Source organism: Balaenoptera physalus, assembly GCF_965194825.1.
Source record: "Balaenoptera physalus genome assembly, chromosome: 4".
Classification (NCBI taxonomy): Eukaryota; Metazoa; Chordata; class Mammalia; order Artiodactyla; family Balaenopteridae; genus Balaenoptera; species Balaenoptera physalus.
The window spans coordinates 42,371,069-42,390,176 of record NC_138891.1 but is presented as its reverse complement, the minus strand read 5'-3'; the positions used below and the strand labels follow the sequence as shown (position 1 = coordinate 42,390,176).

The window sequence follows — 19,108 nt, the reverse complement described above, 5'->3', positions numbered from 1 at the left end:
GTGATATTATACTATAGTTATTCAAGATGTTACTTTTGGGAGAAAATGGGTGAAGAGTATAGGGCATATCTCTGTATTGTTTCCTACAACTGCTTGTGAATCTACAAATATCTCGAAATAAAAATCTTTTAAAAATTCAGTTGAAAAACCTAAATGGATGGTGAAAAACAGAAAAAATCCAAGAGTTTTTGCAATAGCACATTTTAGTACATGAAAGAATATTTTCAGATGTGTGATCAATTTTACATATTTGTTGTTACTGTGATGTGGCATATATTTTACTGAGTCTGACTCTCGGAATTCTAGAGGTGATGACTAGTACAGGTATTTGTGATGGCAAAGCAGAAACTAGCACTAAGTGTACGTCAGTTGAGGCTGTGAGGTGAGGCACTGTTGAGATCATACCCCAAATTCTAAGACTTCACTACTGTAAAAAGAAATCATGGTAATATTAGATTGAATGATTACAAACAAAATCTTAATCTCTTTAATTGCAAAGTGAAAATGCTTTATAGTAGATTAAAAACTAAGGGTAAAATATTCTACATAAGAATATCAGTGAAATGAAAACACATTTATAGAATATTTAAGATGATTATACGTCCATGAGAAAAATATCACAATTGGTTCTGTTTCCATGGGGACACCGGCCTAAGACACAGGAGCATATTGAATGCCCTGGCAGAGGCTGTTGGCTATCCATCAAAACCAGATCTTCCCTCTTCCATGGTAATGGCTACGCAGGGAGGAGACTACATTTCCCAGCTTCCACTGCAGCCAGGCATGACCACGGGACGAAGTTCTGGCCAATGGGATGGAAGTGCATTATGTGGTAGTTTCCTAGCACCTCCCTTAAAAGACAACTCTGATCCCTAAGGCTTTTTGTTTGTTTTTTCTCTCTTCTAGCTCAAGATCCTAGGCTCTGAACACATCCACATCCTACAGGGTAGTAGGAAAGGAAATAAAATACAGGAAAAAGAGTGGCACAGCTAAAAAATCAAAAATTAATTAAATTAAACCCACCCAAATCCCACCAACCACTATAATAACAGCTACTATTTTACAGAATGCCCTGAACAGACGTAGCATTGTACGAAATTATCTATTTTTATCTCCATAATAACCCTATAAGGTAAGTATTATTCTCCATTTCAAAGATGAAGAAGCTGAGGCTCAGAGACAACAAGGGCTTGGAATCTGAAGAGACATAACCCTTAACCCCCCTTTTTACCCAGAGACTCTCTCCACCTCCTCTAGTCTGTATCCCAACAGGTCTCGGAAGGATTCTAGGCTGAGACGCCCTTAAAAGTCTGTTTGTGTTTTTATCCATACTCTGCCACTGTGATTCTCGGAATAAATTCCACTTATATAGAGAGAAAAGAACCTGCTTTAAGTTCTACCCATGGAACTCAAAAAACGCTGTGTCGTAGTAGTAATACGCTCAGGTCACCCAGGCAGTGAGTGACAGAGGGAGGATTAGAAACCGGATTTTTCTGGCTCCAAAGCTTGCACTATGATCTACTTATACCCACACCACAACTCCTGCTGCTAATACTGATACTGTCCTTTAGAACTTAATTTTAGATGTTTAAAAGTCTAACTTCCATCAATGCCTCACACTTCAAAAAAAATTCCATTCCTATAATTTGTGAGATATGAAATAGGAGGGCCAGGAATAAAATTTTTTTAAAGAACTGTCACCTAATATTTGGAGAAATTCTTTTTATAAGTATAACTTTTTAAGTATACTGGAAGTCAAAGACTACTCTAGGAAAAAAAATGGAGTGCAGAGGAATCTAAATATTCTTGGCTCTGAGTTATATGCCTTTTGAGTCTGAAAGAGCCAGACAAATGTTTAAGCAGAGAAGGAATAAAACATATACTTTTAGTTAACTGGTGAGTTATAACTAGGCCACATCTCATTTTTATGTCCCAAAGTGCTTAATTTAGAATCGGATTTTAAAAACAATCCTCCACAGGCCAGGTCTGGCCCTTCCAGTTGGCACCTGGACATCAAACTCATGACAATCTGGAACAACTGAAAATAGCTCTGGGCATTCAAACTATCATACAGTAAGGAAGGTCAAATTTGAATTAATGTATTTTAAGCCTGCAAAAAGCGTTTTATACAAGCCTTAAATGAGAACAGGAAAAACAGAGAGAAGAATGACTATTAAGCAGCCAACCCAACCTACATCCCCATCAGCAGCGAAGCCAGAGCTTGCTCACATTTTCACCACTGTCTTCATCATAAGGCACCTCAGTTCCTAGCTGTGTGCTGTCGCTGCTCTAACTACAAAGCCATTTCTTGCATTTTCTACTTATTCTTGTCCAACGACCTTCACTATTTATACATTTTCTACCGAATAAAGTCCAAATTCCTTTGTCTGGCATTCAAACCCTTTCTGACTTGAATTCAACCTACCTTTCCAGGTTTATTTCCCATTATTCTCCTTCATGAGTTCCCTATTAGAGCCAAACAGGTCTACTCACTGTTGAAAAGGCAGGCACATTCCAGCCCAGCCGCCTTTGGTAATGCCACCAGCATCCCTCCTACACTTCCCCACCTGGCTGAATCCTTCCCATCCTCAGGGACCAGCTCAAGGTCCAGCTCCTGCACGAGTCATCCCCAGCCACCCCAGGACATACAAAAAGTCTCTCTCCCTCTGAAATCCTATGCCAGTTATGTAATATTCATTTGGGACTCATCATAAACTCTCGCATACTAATATTTCTTTATCTTATTTCTATGTCTTAATTCCTCAAATAGATCTTAAGTTCCCTGAGGGAAAGAACTTTAGTCTTCTTTATCACTATATTTTACATTATCTCTAACCAGGAACAAACTAATGTTACATGAGCTCCAGCTAACAGGATTTTAAAGCATTCACGCAAGGATGCTAAGCAAACTGTTATTTGTAAGCCAAAGAGGGGAATATATATCATCAGAAAATTTCAACATTTCATTGTTTCCACATTTCATAATATAAGACAATAGTTTCTTTAATCAAACTAAAACTAAAGAAGTCCTAGTGTGTTATCAAGCCAGGAAAGGGTAACTACTGGAGACAAAGCTATTTGCACCTGCTGAAAAAAGCAGCAATAAGTTTAATCGCAGCAAGTAGGTTTCTCTGCTTGACTCCACATAAAATATGACTGTGCTGCACCCTGCAGTCTATGGAAGAAAAGGATTACAGGAAAGCCTATTCAAAGATTAATCAATGTTTGGGCAGGAAATAATTTTCCTGCTGTTTTAAAAATACTAATCAATTTTCCTCCCAATGTTGTCATTACACACTGAGAATACACAATGGAGTTGTACCTGCAATCACCATTTCATATATGGAAATAGAGTTCTGCATTCATTTTCCTTATTCTAGAATCAAAGAAAATGACATGAGTGTCTATAAAACCACAGTACTTTATAATATGACCTCTGATCCTCTGAAAATAATCTCAATAGTTAAACCACCGTGTTCACTGAGTCCTCCCTGCGAGAATACGGCTGAGTTCTGGGATAGGCCTTAATAAGCAACCTCCCAAGCTCCCTTTTAAGAAGTATGCTATCAGGAGAAGAAATACACAGATAAAGGAAGTCTTGGACTCTGGGAATTCCACGCTGACCCACAAGTGTAGATGCCAAATTCCATTTCTGCCCGGGGTCCACACTGGGATAATTCCAGGTTCAAAGACCTTGTAAGCAAATGGTCACACTAGGCCTTCCTATGGATTCCAGAACACTCAGGTAGACCTTATGGAACCCGATGCAAACTGGGATTCAACAAAAAGTCCCCAAGATGAGTAGACACACATTTTCCCCCCCAAGAGGATTCCAGAAATACCTCAATATCAGTGCATTCTTAAGACCATGTTTTGCAAATATTTCATGGTGTTTTCCAAAGGCGCTGCCAAAGGAAACATTTTAAAGGTACCATTAGCAAATGAAGTTGATGTTCCTACTGGAGACCACTCATAGGAAGATGGTATGTGGAATCTAAAAAAAATGATACAAATGAACTTATTTACAAAAGAGAAAGAGACCCACAGACATAGAAAGCAAACTTATAGTTACCAAAGGCAGGGGGGTGGGGGCGGGTAAATTAGGAGTGTGGGATTAACATATACACACTACTGTATATAAAACAGATAACCAACAAGGACCTACTGTATAGCACCAGAACTCTACTCCATATTTTGTAATAACCTATAAGGGAGAAGAATCTGAAAAAGAATAAATAAATAAATAAATAAATATATGTATCTCTCTGAATCACTTTGCTGTGCACCTGAAACTAACAAAACATTGTAAACCAACTAAACTTCAATAATAAATAAATAAATAATTTTTTAAACAAAGAAGATGAAATGCTCTGGGAAAAATCCTCTTAAAAGAAAACAATTTACCTTCACTTAAGCCAGCATTTCCCCGGCTTATCTGAAATCCTACTAATATTTCTCTGGGGCTATCCCTCTTCACCCCATGGGTTTTATGCACTATATGTCTCATCTCTACTACTAAAGAAATTCAAATAGGAAAGATGCATACATTCAAGTTATATATATATATATTTTAACATCTTTATTGGAGTATAACTGCTTTACAATGGTGTGTTAGTTTCTGCTGTATAACAAAGTGAATCAGCTATACGTATACATATATCCCCATATGCCCTCCCTCTTGCGTCTCCCTCCCGCGTCTCCCTCCCACCCTCCCTATCCCATCCCTCTAGGTGGTCACTAAGCACCGAGCTGATCTCCCTGTGCTATGCAGCTGCTTCCCACTAGCTATCTGTTTTACATTTGGTAGTGTATATATGTCCATGCCACTCTCTCACTTTATCCAGCTTCTCCTTCCCCCTCTCCGTGTCCTCAAGTCCCAAGTTATATCTTTGGTGTCACTTAGGGAAAGGCGTGCCAAGGCGCCTCCCAAAGTGACATTCATTACTTTGGCAAATTTGCCATAGTATAGAGTCCATGCAAATTCAAAACTGAATGCATCAGCACACCAGAGATTCCAGACTTCACTGGCAGATCCACGGTAACCACAGTCGTAAGTACAAAACCAGAATGTCAATTTATTAAATTACAATTAACAATAAGTACTCACAGAAACACCTACATTCTAACCTGCAGAACCCATGCATCCCCTCCCTCTGTTAGATTCACTTGGGAAGCCAAGTCATAAAAAAATGGTGAGCACACAAACAGGGGAAAAAAGTGGTTAGATGAACTGCATTTTTAATGGCATCAGACTAAGAAAGCGAGCCTGATGTGCCCATCTCATAATGTCTTGTTTTAACAATAAACCATAACAGCAATGAGCAAAAGATTGGTCTGGGGGTAAGAAGCTTTTACTCCTCCTTAATCTCTAGCAGCCCTAAAGCTCTTCTGTCCATTCCTGCAGATGGGCGGTTGCTGCCTTTTCAATCTTCTCTAAAGCGTAGGGAAAAACATTAGAAAGCTGAATTAATTTTTATGATCTATGTCATACAATTTGAGTAAAAACAGTGAGTTTACTATACAAACACAGCTCCAAAATAGGTCTCCTAAAACCAAGACCCCTTTTAACCCCGAAGCCCCTCCAATATAGAAAATCTGGAACTCCTTCTGTATCATAATCCTCAACATCCATTGGCAACTCTGGCCCTAACTCCATCTCCTTACTAGGGATGGCCTCATCAAAGATATTAAAGTTAGGGCTTCCCTGGTGGCGCAGTGGTTGAGAATCTGCCTGCTAATGCAGGGGACACGGGTTCGAGCCCTGGTCTGGGAAGATCCCACATGCCAAGGAGCAACTGGGCCCGTGAGCCACAACTACTGAGCCTGCGCATCTGGAGCTTGTGCTCCGCAACGAGAGGCCGCGATAGTGAGAGGCCCGCGCACCGCGATGAAGAGTGGCCCCCGCTTGCCGCAACTAGAGAAAGCCCTTGCACAGAAACGAAGACCCAACAGAGCCAAAAATAAATAAATAAATTAATAAATAATAAAAATAAAGGAATTCCTTTAAAAAAAAAAAAAAAAAAAGATATTAAAGTTAGGTCCATTACTATGGCTGCCTCCCCTAAAACAGTAATTTGGTCACTTCCCATGTTTACCTTTAGAAAACAAGGTTTTGGGGTTTTTTTTTTTTGGCTGCGCGGGCTTTCTCTAGTTGCGGCGAGCAGGTGTTACTCTTCGTTGTGGTGCGTGGACATCTTATTGAGGTGGCTTCTCTTGTTGTGGAGCATGGGCTCTAGGCGCACGGGCTTCGGAAGTTGTGGCACACAGGCTCAGTAGTTGTGGCTCACGGGCTTAGTTGCTCCGCGGCATGTGGGATCTTCCCGGACCAGGGCTCGAACCCGTGTCCCCTGCATTGGCAGGCAGATTCTTAACCACTGAGCCACCGGGGAATTCCAAGGTTTTTTTTAATGTCTATTTAAGGATTGAAATGAATTTGACATGTTTTAGTCCACACGGTATTTTTCTTTAATTGGAAAATGTCACAGTCAAAAACAAATCAAGACTTCTGGCTTCTGACTTCAACTCTCCTCCTAAAAAACCTGGAGAGTTTAGCCAAACTGGACAAGGATGCGGCTAAATACAACAAGCTGAAGTAGAACACAGCTTTTCCTTTACATGGGTCATGCTTCCTCTGGTGCTCAGCCTGACTGCCCACCACTCCCTGCTGCCTTACAGTCACTCTTGGTGGATATCTACACTTGCCAGCCCCTGCTTGATCCAGCATGGGTTGATTTCACAATTTAATTCACAGAGCCCAATCTTACTGCACAATGTTTTCAAGTTCTTAAGGGTGAGTTCACTGCATTGCTCAAGTTTTCCTTATATAATTTGCCATTCCCTCTGTTACTCTATAACCATGAAAGGAAGGCAGGAAGGCAGAAAGGCAACCAGTCTGCCTAGGAGTTTAAGGCAAAACGAATCCTGGAATCCAGTGTTGGATCCTTTAATCTATGAGCTAAGGTCAATCAGAAGGGACCTACCACGTAGTACCCGAAACCTCCTTCTTGCAACTCATTTCTAGTTTTCACTCTTCCATTTCTACCCCATGAACCTAAATTATGACGCTTTCTGTAAATATCTCCCTACTCTACCCCAAGAACTAGCTATATTTGCAGAGCCCAGTGCAAAAGGAAAATTCAGGGCCCTTTTTCACAGATTGTTAACAATTTCAAGATAGTGACAGCTGAGCATTAAACCAAGTACAGGGCTCTTCTAAATGTGGGAACCTGGTCAACCACACAGGTCACATGCCCATGAAGCCAGCCCTACTCTCTTCCTTCCTTCTAACCAAGCTCTACAATCTGTTTCTGGCCTCCAAGGATCCTGCCCTTGGCTTGGCAATCTGAATCTGACCTCATTTGCTTCTGACTCTGCTTCCTGCAACAAAGACAAGAATTCCTTTCCCTGGCAAAAAGACTGGCCTTCTTGACAAGATGTACAGCACAGCATTTACATTCACATGGTCTGTGACCCCAGTGCTATTCAATGAAGCAAGAGTCATTTAAAAAAAAAAAAGAGGGCAAGCATTTAAGGCCCAAATGAAATGTCATTTTGTTAGACTTCCTTCTTTACATGCACAATTTTACCTTGACAATAACAGGGACTTGAAGTCAAGGAAACTCATTTGTTTGTCTTTTATAAACTCGTGTTTCCGCTCTTATTTATCACCTATATAATTTATACACTTATAACAATATCATTTTTATTTACCTTTTTTTATTCCTCCCTTCTTTTGCCATTCAACCAACAGACCCAGATGGTCTTACATAAGGTTTTCCAAAGCACAGCACATACACATGAGATGTTTTTAGATGACATAAGCGTCTTATTTTTATATGTAGTTAATGACTTTAAAGTGAATTGGAAACAATATAATGAAACAAATATGTAATGAACAATTTGAACAAATATAATGAACAATATAATGAAATCAACCTGTGAATAGAGTTATTAAAACTTTTTAGTGTATTTAAGTAAAATAAAGTCAATTTAATGAAAAATATTAAGAAAATAACAGTAGGAGTGGAGCTCAGAAAGTAAAAAATATCAAGATGGGACTCAAATAATTAAATGCAGAAAATACTGCCTTAGATTATAGGGCAAGAGAACTCTGTTTCTTAAGATAAAATGAGCATTTGTGTCTTTTTCCTCCAGTGAAGCTGATATCTCCTTAAGAGCAGTGGAATACCAATTTGCATTTAGAGAACATTATTTGAGGTTTCCATAATCCTTATCAAATGAGACTGGTAAAAATCCACAGAGAGGTCAAAAAGAAACCAACCAGTCTAAGGACCTTAGAAATGCTTGGAATGTACATGGTAATAACCAAGAGTGCTTCATTGACTAAAGCTGGGCTGACCAGAGGAGTCCATTCAGAAAGCACAGAAGGTGTCCAACCTCCACTAAGCTAGTCTACTAGTCATGTACAAGGCAGGTGCTACAGGGACACCTATATGCAACAATGACACTAAACTTCCAGTGCTGGCCCTGTCATGGGTGAATCATGTGACCTTAAGTGCTACGGAGGGAATGTTTGTATCCCCCCAAAATTCCAGTGCTGAAGCCCTAACCTCCAATGTGATGATATTTGGAGGTGAAGCCTTTGGGAGGTAGTTTTAGAGATGAAGTCATGAGGTGGAGCCCCTATGATGGGATTAGTGCCATTATAAGAGGAAGAGGAGGAGACTGGAGCTTTCTCTCTCTCACTACCAAATGAGGACACAGCAAGAAGGTGGCCATCTGCAAATCAGGAAGAAAGCCCTCATCAGACACAAAATCTGCTGGCAATCAGACACCTTGATCTTAGACTTCCCAGCCCTGGTCATCATTTCCCAGCCAGGGATCACTAGGAGTTAAGGAGAGACTACCAACACTGGCTTGGAACATGTCAGGCACTGCGCTAGGTGCTTTGGATTTAATCTTCACAACAACCTATAGATTTAAGTACTATGATATCCATTTTACTGATAAGAAAACCAAACCTCAGAGAGCTTAAGCTTTGTTAAGATAACATAGGTGGCAAATAAGAGGGAGCTGGGACTCAAATCTAGATTTCTTATATCTCTGCTCGCTGCTTCACAGATTCTAAGCTTCTCACAAACAGCCTGTCTGACCCTAGAAGGTGGCCTAACAGATTACTGGTGGAAAAAAACAAAACAGTTCCCATGAACTAGCAATGCAGAGGGCCTTAGCCACCTGGCCCTCATCCTTTCTGTACACAGCTTTGTGTAGCAGGGGTCATCCTAGCTTGCTTAGATTAACTTGAAATAGTATTTTAAACAAAACATCTTATTACATAATTTTGAGCTCTTTAAGCTTAATTCCACTCAAATTAGATCACGATACTGGGGTATCCCAAAGGACTGCTGGCAAAAAGAAAATATATATAAACAAAGCCTCTATTGCCATCAACTCATATTTGAACCACACCTAATACTCCCTTGCCCCCAACTCACCACTGATTTTTATTAAAAAGTTAATTCAGACCATACACAGGTTGATTTTTAATCATGTGGCCACTAATGAAAAACCCAGATTCTTCCTGGCAACACATGAACCATGTTTAAACAAGTGCATTCCAATGCATCTAATATTAAACCCTCTTGGGTGCTGTCCAAGGTAGGTGCAGGCTATAGCTGATACCGTTTGACTAAATTCCATCCCCAACACCTAACACAGTTCCTGGCATGGAACAGGAATTTGCAAAATGTTTTACTGATTTGTAATCTGTGCTAAAGTGGGCAATTAGAAAGCTTCTTTAAATAGTTCTTAAATACTCTTAGGTCTGCTACTGCTGTAACCTTAGGCATGCTTACAAGTAGCAAACTTAAGGCTATTTTTAAACTACTTAAACTAGTTTTGAAATTGCGTGAGAAAATATAACATCAAGACTCATCAGAAAAAAATCTGGAGTATAGTTTTTAGGTCTTAATCTTCCCCACTATAGAATGTGTAACTGTAGATTGAGGATAGAATCTGACCTATCAATCTCACATGGATCTTGAGGTCAAAAAATTCATCGATTAATGCAAAGACCTTAGAGTCTAATTTCCAGAACAACAAAGTATAAGTATGATTTGACTTATTTCTCTTCTATATGAGTCCAAACTCCTCTAATCCATTTAGAAAACAAAAAACTAAACTTTCAGGGGGGCATGGGATTACTATAAAATCCTCTCACTCCCAGGAAAAAGTTTATAAATTACCTCCCTTCGTGGCTTTACCCTACCTCAAACTCATGCCTCCACAGGAAAATTTATATGGTTTTTCTTTTTTTTTGGCTGCATTGGGTCTTTGTTGCTGCGCGCGGGCTTTCTCTAGTTGTGGCGAGCGGCGGCTACTCTTCATTGCGATGCACGGGCTTCTCGTTGTCGTGGCTTTTCTTGTTGCGGAGCACAGGCTCTAGGCGCGCAGGCTTCAGTAGTTGCAGCACACGGGCTCAGTTGCATCACGCAGGCTCTAGAGCGCAGGCTGAGTAGTTGTGGCGCACAGACTTAGTTGCTCCACGGGCATGTGGGATCTTCCCAGACCAGGGATCAAACCCGTGTCCCCTGCATTGGTAGGTGGATTCTTAACCACTGCGCCACCAGAGAAGTCCCTATATGGTTTTTCTTTCTGATCTAGTACCAGATTGTGATTTAAAGCTCAGGGTCAATCCTTCCTGGGAAGGTTAGAGAAGGATTAAATGACCTAATCCTAATGTACATCATAAGGACCACAGCTGTCTCAGAGTTGACATTCAATAAATAGCAGCTTTTATGACAATGACCAAAAGGATAACAAGGATGAGAATGATGATGAGAACAGAAGAAAATCTTTCAGTTTCATTTTAAATTAAACTAAAAACCACTGTACCCAGAGAAACGCCTAACAGAGAGGAAGCTAAGTGCACAAAGCCAAGATTCATCAGGCCAGGCTTTTGAAATTCCTTCCTGTTTTCTCAACTGCCCAAAGGATTTCAGTCCTGTTTATGTGACAGGTCAATCCACTTGAGTTTCCCAGGGCTGAGAAGCAGCTGTCAGGCTGCACCTTTGCAGGCTGAGGTGCAACATGTGTAAAGGACACCCTAATGTGTTTAAGGAACAGGCCAGAAAAAGTGTGCAGATGATGGACCCAAAGCTTGAGATTTCTGCTCTCATTAATGAACTGGAAAATATCTGTATATTCATTCTGTACCTCCCACCCCCTGATAAACCAAAGCTACTGCTCCCGTAATAACTCTACCTCCCAAACCCCTCTTAAAGCTCAACCAGATCTCTGCCAGCTGACGAGTAGAGCTGACAGGCTACAAATGCAATCCTGTTCCAGTCTGTCTACCTGCAGGATGCGAAGGGAGTTAGTGAGGCAAGAAGGGAACAGAAGGCCCCCAATAAGGGAAATATAAGCCATTTTTTAAAGGTAGATGGAAAAGAGTAAACTGTATTTGACGTCCACTTCAGAAACATGAAAGCAAAGGAGCCTGTCTCTGGTAGTTGAGTTAGTTGTCTGGCAGCCTCCTTAACCATAGCTTTGCCTTGTTTTATTTTTTTTGTTTTGTTTGGTTGGGGGTTTTTTGGTTGTTGTTTTTTATTTATTTATTTATCTTGCCTTGTTTTAATTAGAGGAATGTGAAAGGAAGGAGAAACTAAGACAAGTCAAAGGTGGTACAAAACCTGGAAATGCCACTTCTACCAGCTATTTGTGGACTGGAAAGTGAGATGGGTAAATGCCAGGTGGCCTCCCCTCTCTCATCCCATTCACTCATTCATGTAGCACACATTTATTGGCCACTTACTGATGCCAGATACCACAGAAGCTGTCAAGGACACAGAGATAAAGAGCTGGGTCCCGGGACTTCCCTGGCGGTCCAGTGGGTAAGACTCCACGCTCCTAATGCAGGGGGAGCAGGTTCAATCCCTGGTCAGGGAACTAAGATCCCACAGGCTGCGTGGTGTGGCCAATAAATACATAAATAAATAGAGCTGGGTCCCTATCCTCCAAGAGATGGGTGTTTTCATAAACAAAAACAAGAAAGGAGAGCATTCCAAGTTTAAAAACAACAGCAACACTTAACTGGTAGGGAAAAAAAAGATATGCAGAGGTAGGCAGCAAGTGCAGAGCATGTTCTGGAAGACTGAGGAGACCAGAGTCTTCTACTACTCGCTCTTCGTTGGGCCAGTAAATGACAACATGTACCATGTTCTCACTGTGTGATATCCCTGCCCTAGAAATGGCGCTTTCTTCTAATCACTGGTCTCCTTTGTTAAGGCAAGAATGGCAATGCTATTGGAGGTACAAAGATTCAGACTCAAATGCTTGAATTAAGAGCTTTTTTTTTAAATTACACAACTCTCTCAGGGTATCTAGATACTTATTACTTAGTTGTTTTAGCCAACTTGGCTATAAATAAAAGGTGTTTGGGGTTGTGCTTTGGTTTAGTTTTTAGTGGGTCTACCTAACTCTGTATTATGAAAGGTTTTCTTTTCTTGAGGTCAGAGCAGGTTATGGAATCTACGGAAATAGTGCAGGAGACTCAAGAGCTATGGGTGGGCAGAGCACAGAGATGGTATCACGTGTCCCAGGTATGAATATGGCTCACTCCCTACCAAAAATTACAATTCCTACACACCCCCAGCAACATTTGCTGGCCCCTTTCTATATGCTTAGTTTTCTCCCTAGTACCCATCACTATCCAACTTATCCTACCTATTTTTTTAACTCATTTATCTATTTATTGTCTATTTCGCCCTTTAGAAGATGAGGGATTTGTTTTATTCTATCACCACTGCATCCTTCTCACCCATAATAGTGCCTGGCATACAGGAGGCATTCAGTAAGTACCCACTGAATGTATGAATTCTGTGGGATAGTCCCAATTCTAAATACTTTGTCACACTGTCCCTGTAAACATATCCCTACTTACATCACGTGTCATGATTTAGAGTTTGGCAATTATGGTCAAGCAAGACACGGAATATGTACATGTATAGGTAAAGTAGTTTAATATCTGCTATTCATAGTTCAAAGTATCTTATTACCCGCTATTTGTAGATACTTAAGTATCATCCTTACATAGCATCAAGAAGTACTAACCTACTAACCCACATGGTTTCTACACACATTAATCTACACTTAATTAATCACATTAAGTCATTAGTCAATTGGATAAGGTGCAGAAGCCTGTTTGAAAACACAGTCTAAAAGCCAGCCCTTTGTCAGCCACTGTGATTTGGCCACATTTATACTTTCTGTGCTACCTCTCCAAGTGTCTTCTTTAAAAGTAGAAGTCTTTCTGGATACTACGGTATGCAGATATTTTCCCCAATTCTGCCACTCCTACCCTTGGAATTTAACACACACACACATCTTATACCAAAACTCTTCCCCAGTAGGCATTCGGTATATGAAGGCATGCATACTCCTAAAAAGGGGGAAAGGAAGAGTGTAACAAGAAGAAATATTCCTGTTACATCTAACGAAGCCTCTTTAAACATTAAGATTTTCAAAAGAAAAAAAAAAAATCAGCCTGTGAAAAAGAACCTCAGAGGAAAAGAGGATTCTGCTGGAGGCCAGCCCTTGCAGAGGCTGACCACATTTGCAGATGCAAAATTCCATTACCTCCTCAACAACCTAGCCACATTAGTCTCTGGTCAAAGGACCAGAGCGGGAGGGAGGGGGGCTGTCCGCTGTTCTAAATGGGGAAGGAAAGCAGCCAAGCAAAAAGAGTCTGAGAAAGAACAATGGCCTCCTGGTGAGAAAGCGTGTTAAGTAGGTCAGTATTGGAACCGCATTTTGTTGCACACAAATCCATCACTGTTCCTTTGTATTTTCTTTTCCTTTTCTTTCCCCCTTCTTTTCTCTCCTCTGCCCTATTCACTATAACTGTCATCTTATGTGAGTTTTTTTAAACCATGATATATTTGTTCAATTATCTGTAGAGCTAGAGCCTCTTCATCAAATTAGCTGATCTCTATTTATAGCTGATAATTCTGTACAAAGAATCTAACGAAAATTCCTGAGAGTGATAAAACTAAGTCAAATTTTGCATTGCTGTTTTTGACCCAAGGATTGTTGCCACTATCCAAAAATTTGTTCCAATGAGTGTTATAAATATACATTTTCTTTTAAAGATGGTACTTTCCAATAAGAAAAACTAGGCTGAGTAGTATCAGGAGATGATATTTCCACAATTTCCTTCACTCCTTGCTCCAAGATCACATTATCTTAAAAAATTAACTTTAAGAGACAAAAAGACAGAATAAATCTAAATAGACTTTGAAAAATGATTCTATCAGGGAGGGAATTCATCTATACCTGGTAAGTATAATCACAGAAAGTGTGCTGCTATATTTTTAGCAATTAATATGTAAAACTGCCAAGGAAACTCATCTATGCTCAGTTCTCTAGTGTGACTTTTTTGTTGTTCCTATTAACACATTTCCATAGTCATTAGTTACACAAAACATTTTATTTCATTTACTATACTTGACTTACCAATTGCCCTAATGGCCTCTAATGATATTAAAAAGTGTCATAAAGAAAAAATTAAAACATATAGTATCACTAAGCCAGGGTCTAACAAAGGCCCCAAACCATGTTCTGAGCCATGGATCAAAACCTACGTTAAAGCCCGAGCTGCAGTTCATCATAACTCTTTCAACAATTAAGGTTAAAACATCTAAATGCCAGTGCACTCCTATGTCCATCGTAAGACTCATCTCAGAAGCAAGACTAACACTTTTACCTACGGTGAGACCACGTCTGAAAACAACGAATCCTGACAGTCAAGTCAAGGCATGGGTAGCCAGGCTAACCAGGAGGGTCAAGACTAAGCATCCTCTTGCAGAACAGGGTCCAGCAGATTCCACAAGACTAGGCAGAAAGTGATCAGATCCATGCAGATCAGCTAGGCAGTTAGGAGCAGCTGGGTTTCAGAAGTCTAAGCAGAGGAACTTCCCTGGTGGCACAGTGATTGAGAGTCTGCCTGCCAATGCAGCGGATACGGGTTCGATGCCTGGTCCGGGAGGATCCCACATGCCGCAGAGCAATTAAGCCCGCGCACCACAACTACTGAGCCTGTGTTCTAGAGCCCACATGCCACAACTACTGAAGCCCGCACGCCTAGAGCCCGTGCTCCACAACAAGAGAAGCCACTGCAAGGAGAAGCTCGCACACTGCAACAAACAGTAGCCCCCCGCTCACCACAACTAGAGAAAGCCCACACGCAGCAACGAAGACCCAACACAGCCAAAAATAAATTAAATTAATCTTAAAAAAAAAAAAAAGTCTAAGCAGAAAGGCAAGCTCTCACCTAGAATATTCAAAGGTTGGCAAAAGCAACCAGAATGAGAAGTAATAATAAACCCTGCTCATACGGCAGAAGCTGGCTGCATCCTGCCCTGTTTTATAGCAGTTACTGGGTATGAGTGTTAAGGGTTCACAAATATCAACCAGAGCTAAAAAGAAGCCAGGAGCCTTTATGCATTTCTCTTCCAACTAATGATAAAATTATTGCACAACACCAATGGCTCAAAAAGCGTCAAAAATGATTCTGGCTCAAAAGTGTCAAAGCTGTTTTAACAGTCAGATATTCTCATCTTCCGTCGCATCCTGTCAAATTCTATTGACTCAGTCAGCACTGCCAGCCAAAATAATGAGGGGGTTAAACAGCTAAGTGTGCTGCTCTCAGTGACTTTGAAAAGGTTACTTAACTTCTCTAACCTATTCCTCTGTCTGGGAAATGGGGAAAAATAATACTTGTTTCACTGGGTTGGAGGATGCAGTAATGCATGAAAGCACTTAGGGCAGTCCAGGCATACAGTACAAGTAATCAGTACAAGTGAGCTGCTATTGTTACCAGCATTTTAGGTTAAACCATTAAAAATGCCATTTGGGGGACAGCTACACGCAAAAGAATCAAACTGGACTACTTTCATACCATATACAAAAATAAACTCAAAATGCTTTAAAGACTTAAACGTAAGACCTGAAACCATGAAACTCCTAGAAGAAAACATAGGCAGTATGCTCCTTGACATCAGTCTTAGCCACATATTTTTGGATACACCTCCTCAGGCAAGGGAAAGAAAAGCAAAAATAAACAAATGGGACTACATCAAACTAAAGCTTTTGCACAGCAAAGGCAACTATCAACAAAACAAAAAGGCCACCTACTGAATGGGAGAAGATATCTGCAAATATCTTAATATACAAAATATACAAAGAACTCATATAACTCAACAGCAAAAAAACAAACAACCCAACTAAAAAATGGACAGAGGACCTGAGTAGACATTTTTCCAAAGAAGACATACAGGTGGCCAACAGCCACGTGAAAAGATGCTCAACATCATTAATCATCAGAAAATACAAACCAAAGCCACAATGAGATACCACCTCATACCTATCAGAATGACTATCATCAAAACAACAAAAAATAACAAGTGTTGGCAAGGACGTGGAGAAAAGGGAAGCTTTGTGCACTGTTGGTGGGAATGTAAATTGGTGTAGCCACTACAGAAAACAGTATGGAGGTTCCTCAAAACTTAAAAATAGAACTATCATACGATCTAGCAATTCCACTTCTGGGTATTTTTCCAAAAAAATAAAAACACTAATTCAAAAAGATATATGCACCCCTATGTTCAATGCAGCATTATTTACAACAGCCAAGATATGGAAGCAACCTAAGTGTTCATCCACAGATGAATGGATAAACAGGATATGGTATGTATACATACACACACACACACACACACACACACACACACACACACAATGGACTATTACTCAGCCAAAAAAAAGAATAAAATCTTGCCATTTGTGACAACATGGATAGACCTAGAGGGTATTATGCCAAGTGAAATAAGTCAGAGAAAAACAAATACTGTATGATTTCACTTATATGTGGAATCTAAAAAACAAAAATAAAACGGAAACAGACTCATAGACACAGTGAACAAACTGGTGGTTACCAAAGGAGAGTGGGTGGGGGGATAAGTGAAATAGGTGAGGGGATTAAAAGATACAAGCTTCCAGTTATAAAATAAATGTCATGGGGATGTAAGGTACAGCAGAGGGAATACAGTCACTAATATTGTGATAATTTTGCATGGTGACAGATAGTAACTAGACTTACCATAGTGATCATTTTGTAATGCACAAAAATATCAAATCACTATGTTAGGCACCTGAAACTAACACAACGTTCTAAGTCAATTATACAACATTTCAAATTGAAATAGGTTTTCCAATCTATACTGCTCATGAATAATTACTATCATGATGCTCAATAAAGTTTGGAAGAAAGTCTAATTATGGAGAATCAATAGGCAATTTTTTTAAAAGACAGAGACTTTTAAAGAATCTAAAGATAATGGCGTTACATTAGAAAGTAAATGCACAAACCAATTTTTTTTGGACCTAGAAACACTCTTGTAATATATAAACATATATATATAAATTACATATATATATATTCTAATGCATATAAAATATCCTTAGGAATTTTTTCCTTTGAGGACTATAATCATGGCAGGTGTCCTGTAAGGAATGGCAATAACTAAAGAAGTAAAAATGAGAAAAGATAAATATTTTGGTTTATTCAAATGATAGAGCTCTTGAGTCCTTTCTTTAGAACCAGAATCCAGGGATGACTTCATATTTTCAATTAAAAAATACTTATTTCTTTATACAAAGAATATCTCATTTAAAAGAAGCCAGCTTTTAGAAAGAGAAGCTAAAAGATTTCAAAAGAATGACAATTATGTTGGGTGATTTCTCCTTAATGTTAGATAGCTTATAATTAACACTGTAACCAAAAAGTACAAAAATAAACATATACACACAATATTATGAATCTCTTTCAAATTTTATTTTTTTTAAAAAAGCCCAGAACTTTAACACCCCACTTGCATCAATGGACAGATCAACCAAAATGAAAATAAATAAGGAAACAAAAGCTATAAATGACACATTAAACAAGATGGATTTAATTGATATTTATAGGACATCCCATCCAAAAACAACAGAATACACTTTCTTCTCAAGTGCTCATGGAACATTCTCCAGGATAGGGCATATCTTGGGTCACAAATCAAGCCTTGGTAAATTTAAGAAAGTTGAAATCGTATCAAGTATCTTTTCCAACCACAACGCTACGAGACTAGATATCAATTACAAGAAAAAAACTGTAAAAAATACAAACACATGGAGGCTACACAATATGCTATTAAATAACCAAGAGATCACTGAAAAAATCAAAGAGGAAATCAAAAAATACCTAGAAACAAATGACAATGAAAACATGACAATCCAAAACCTATGGGATGCAGCAAAAGCAGTTCTAAGAGGGAAGTTTATAGCAATACAATCCTACCTCAAGAAACAAGAAAAATCTCAAATAAACAACCTAACCTTACACCTAAAGCAATTACAGAAAGAAGAACAAAAAAACCCCACAGTTAGCAGAAGGAAAGAAATCATAAAGATCAGATCAGAAATAAATGAAAAAGAAATGAAGGAAACAATAGCAAAGATCAATAAAACTAAAAGCTGGTTCTTTGAGAAGATAAACAAAATTGATAAACCATTAGCCAGACTCATCAAGAAAAAAAGGGAGAAGTCTCAAACCAACAGAATTAGAAATGAAAAAGGAGAAGTAACAACTGTCACTGCAGAAATACAAAGGATCATGAGAGATTACTACAAGCAACTATATGCCAATAAAATGGACAACCTGGAAGAAATGGACAAATTCTTAGAAAAGCACAACCTTCCAAGACTGAACCAGGAAGAAACAGAAAATATAAACAGACGAATCACAAGCACTGAAATTGAAACTGTGATTAAAAATCGCCACCAGATGGCTTCACAGGCAAATTCTATCAAACATTTAGAGAAGAGCGAACACCTATCCTTCTCAAACTCTTCCTAAATATAACAGAGGGAGGAACACTCCCAAACTCATTCTACAAGGCCACCATCACTCTGATACCAAATCCAGACAAAAATGTCACAAAAAAAGAAAACTACAGGTCAATATCACTGATGAACCTAGATGCGAAAATCCTCAACAAACTACTAGCAAACAGAATCCAACAGCACATTAAAAGGATCATAAACCATGATC

General features: G+C 39.3%; 1 protein-coding gene across 1 annotated transcript in view; it reads right to left on the bottom strand.

The window, feature by feature from the left end:
• The window catches only part of PPM1L (protein phosphatase, Mg2+/Mn2+ dependent 1L), a 303,559-nt gene that overhangs the window by 218,344 nt on the left and 66,107 nt on the right, over window positions 1-19,108 (bottom strand). The window lies entirely within an intron of this gene.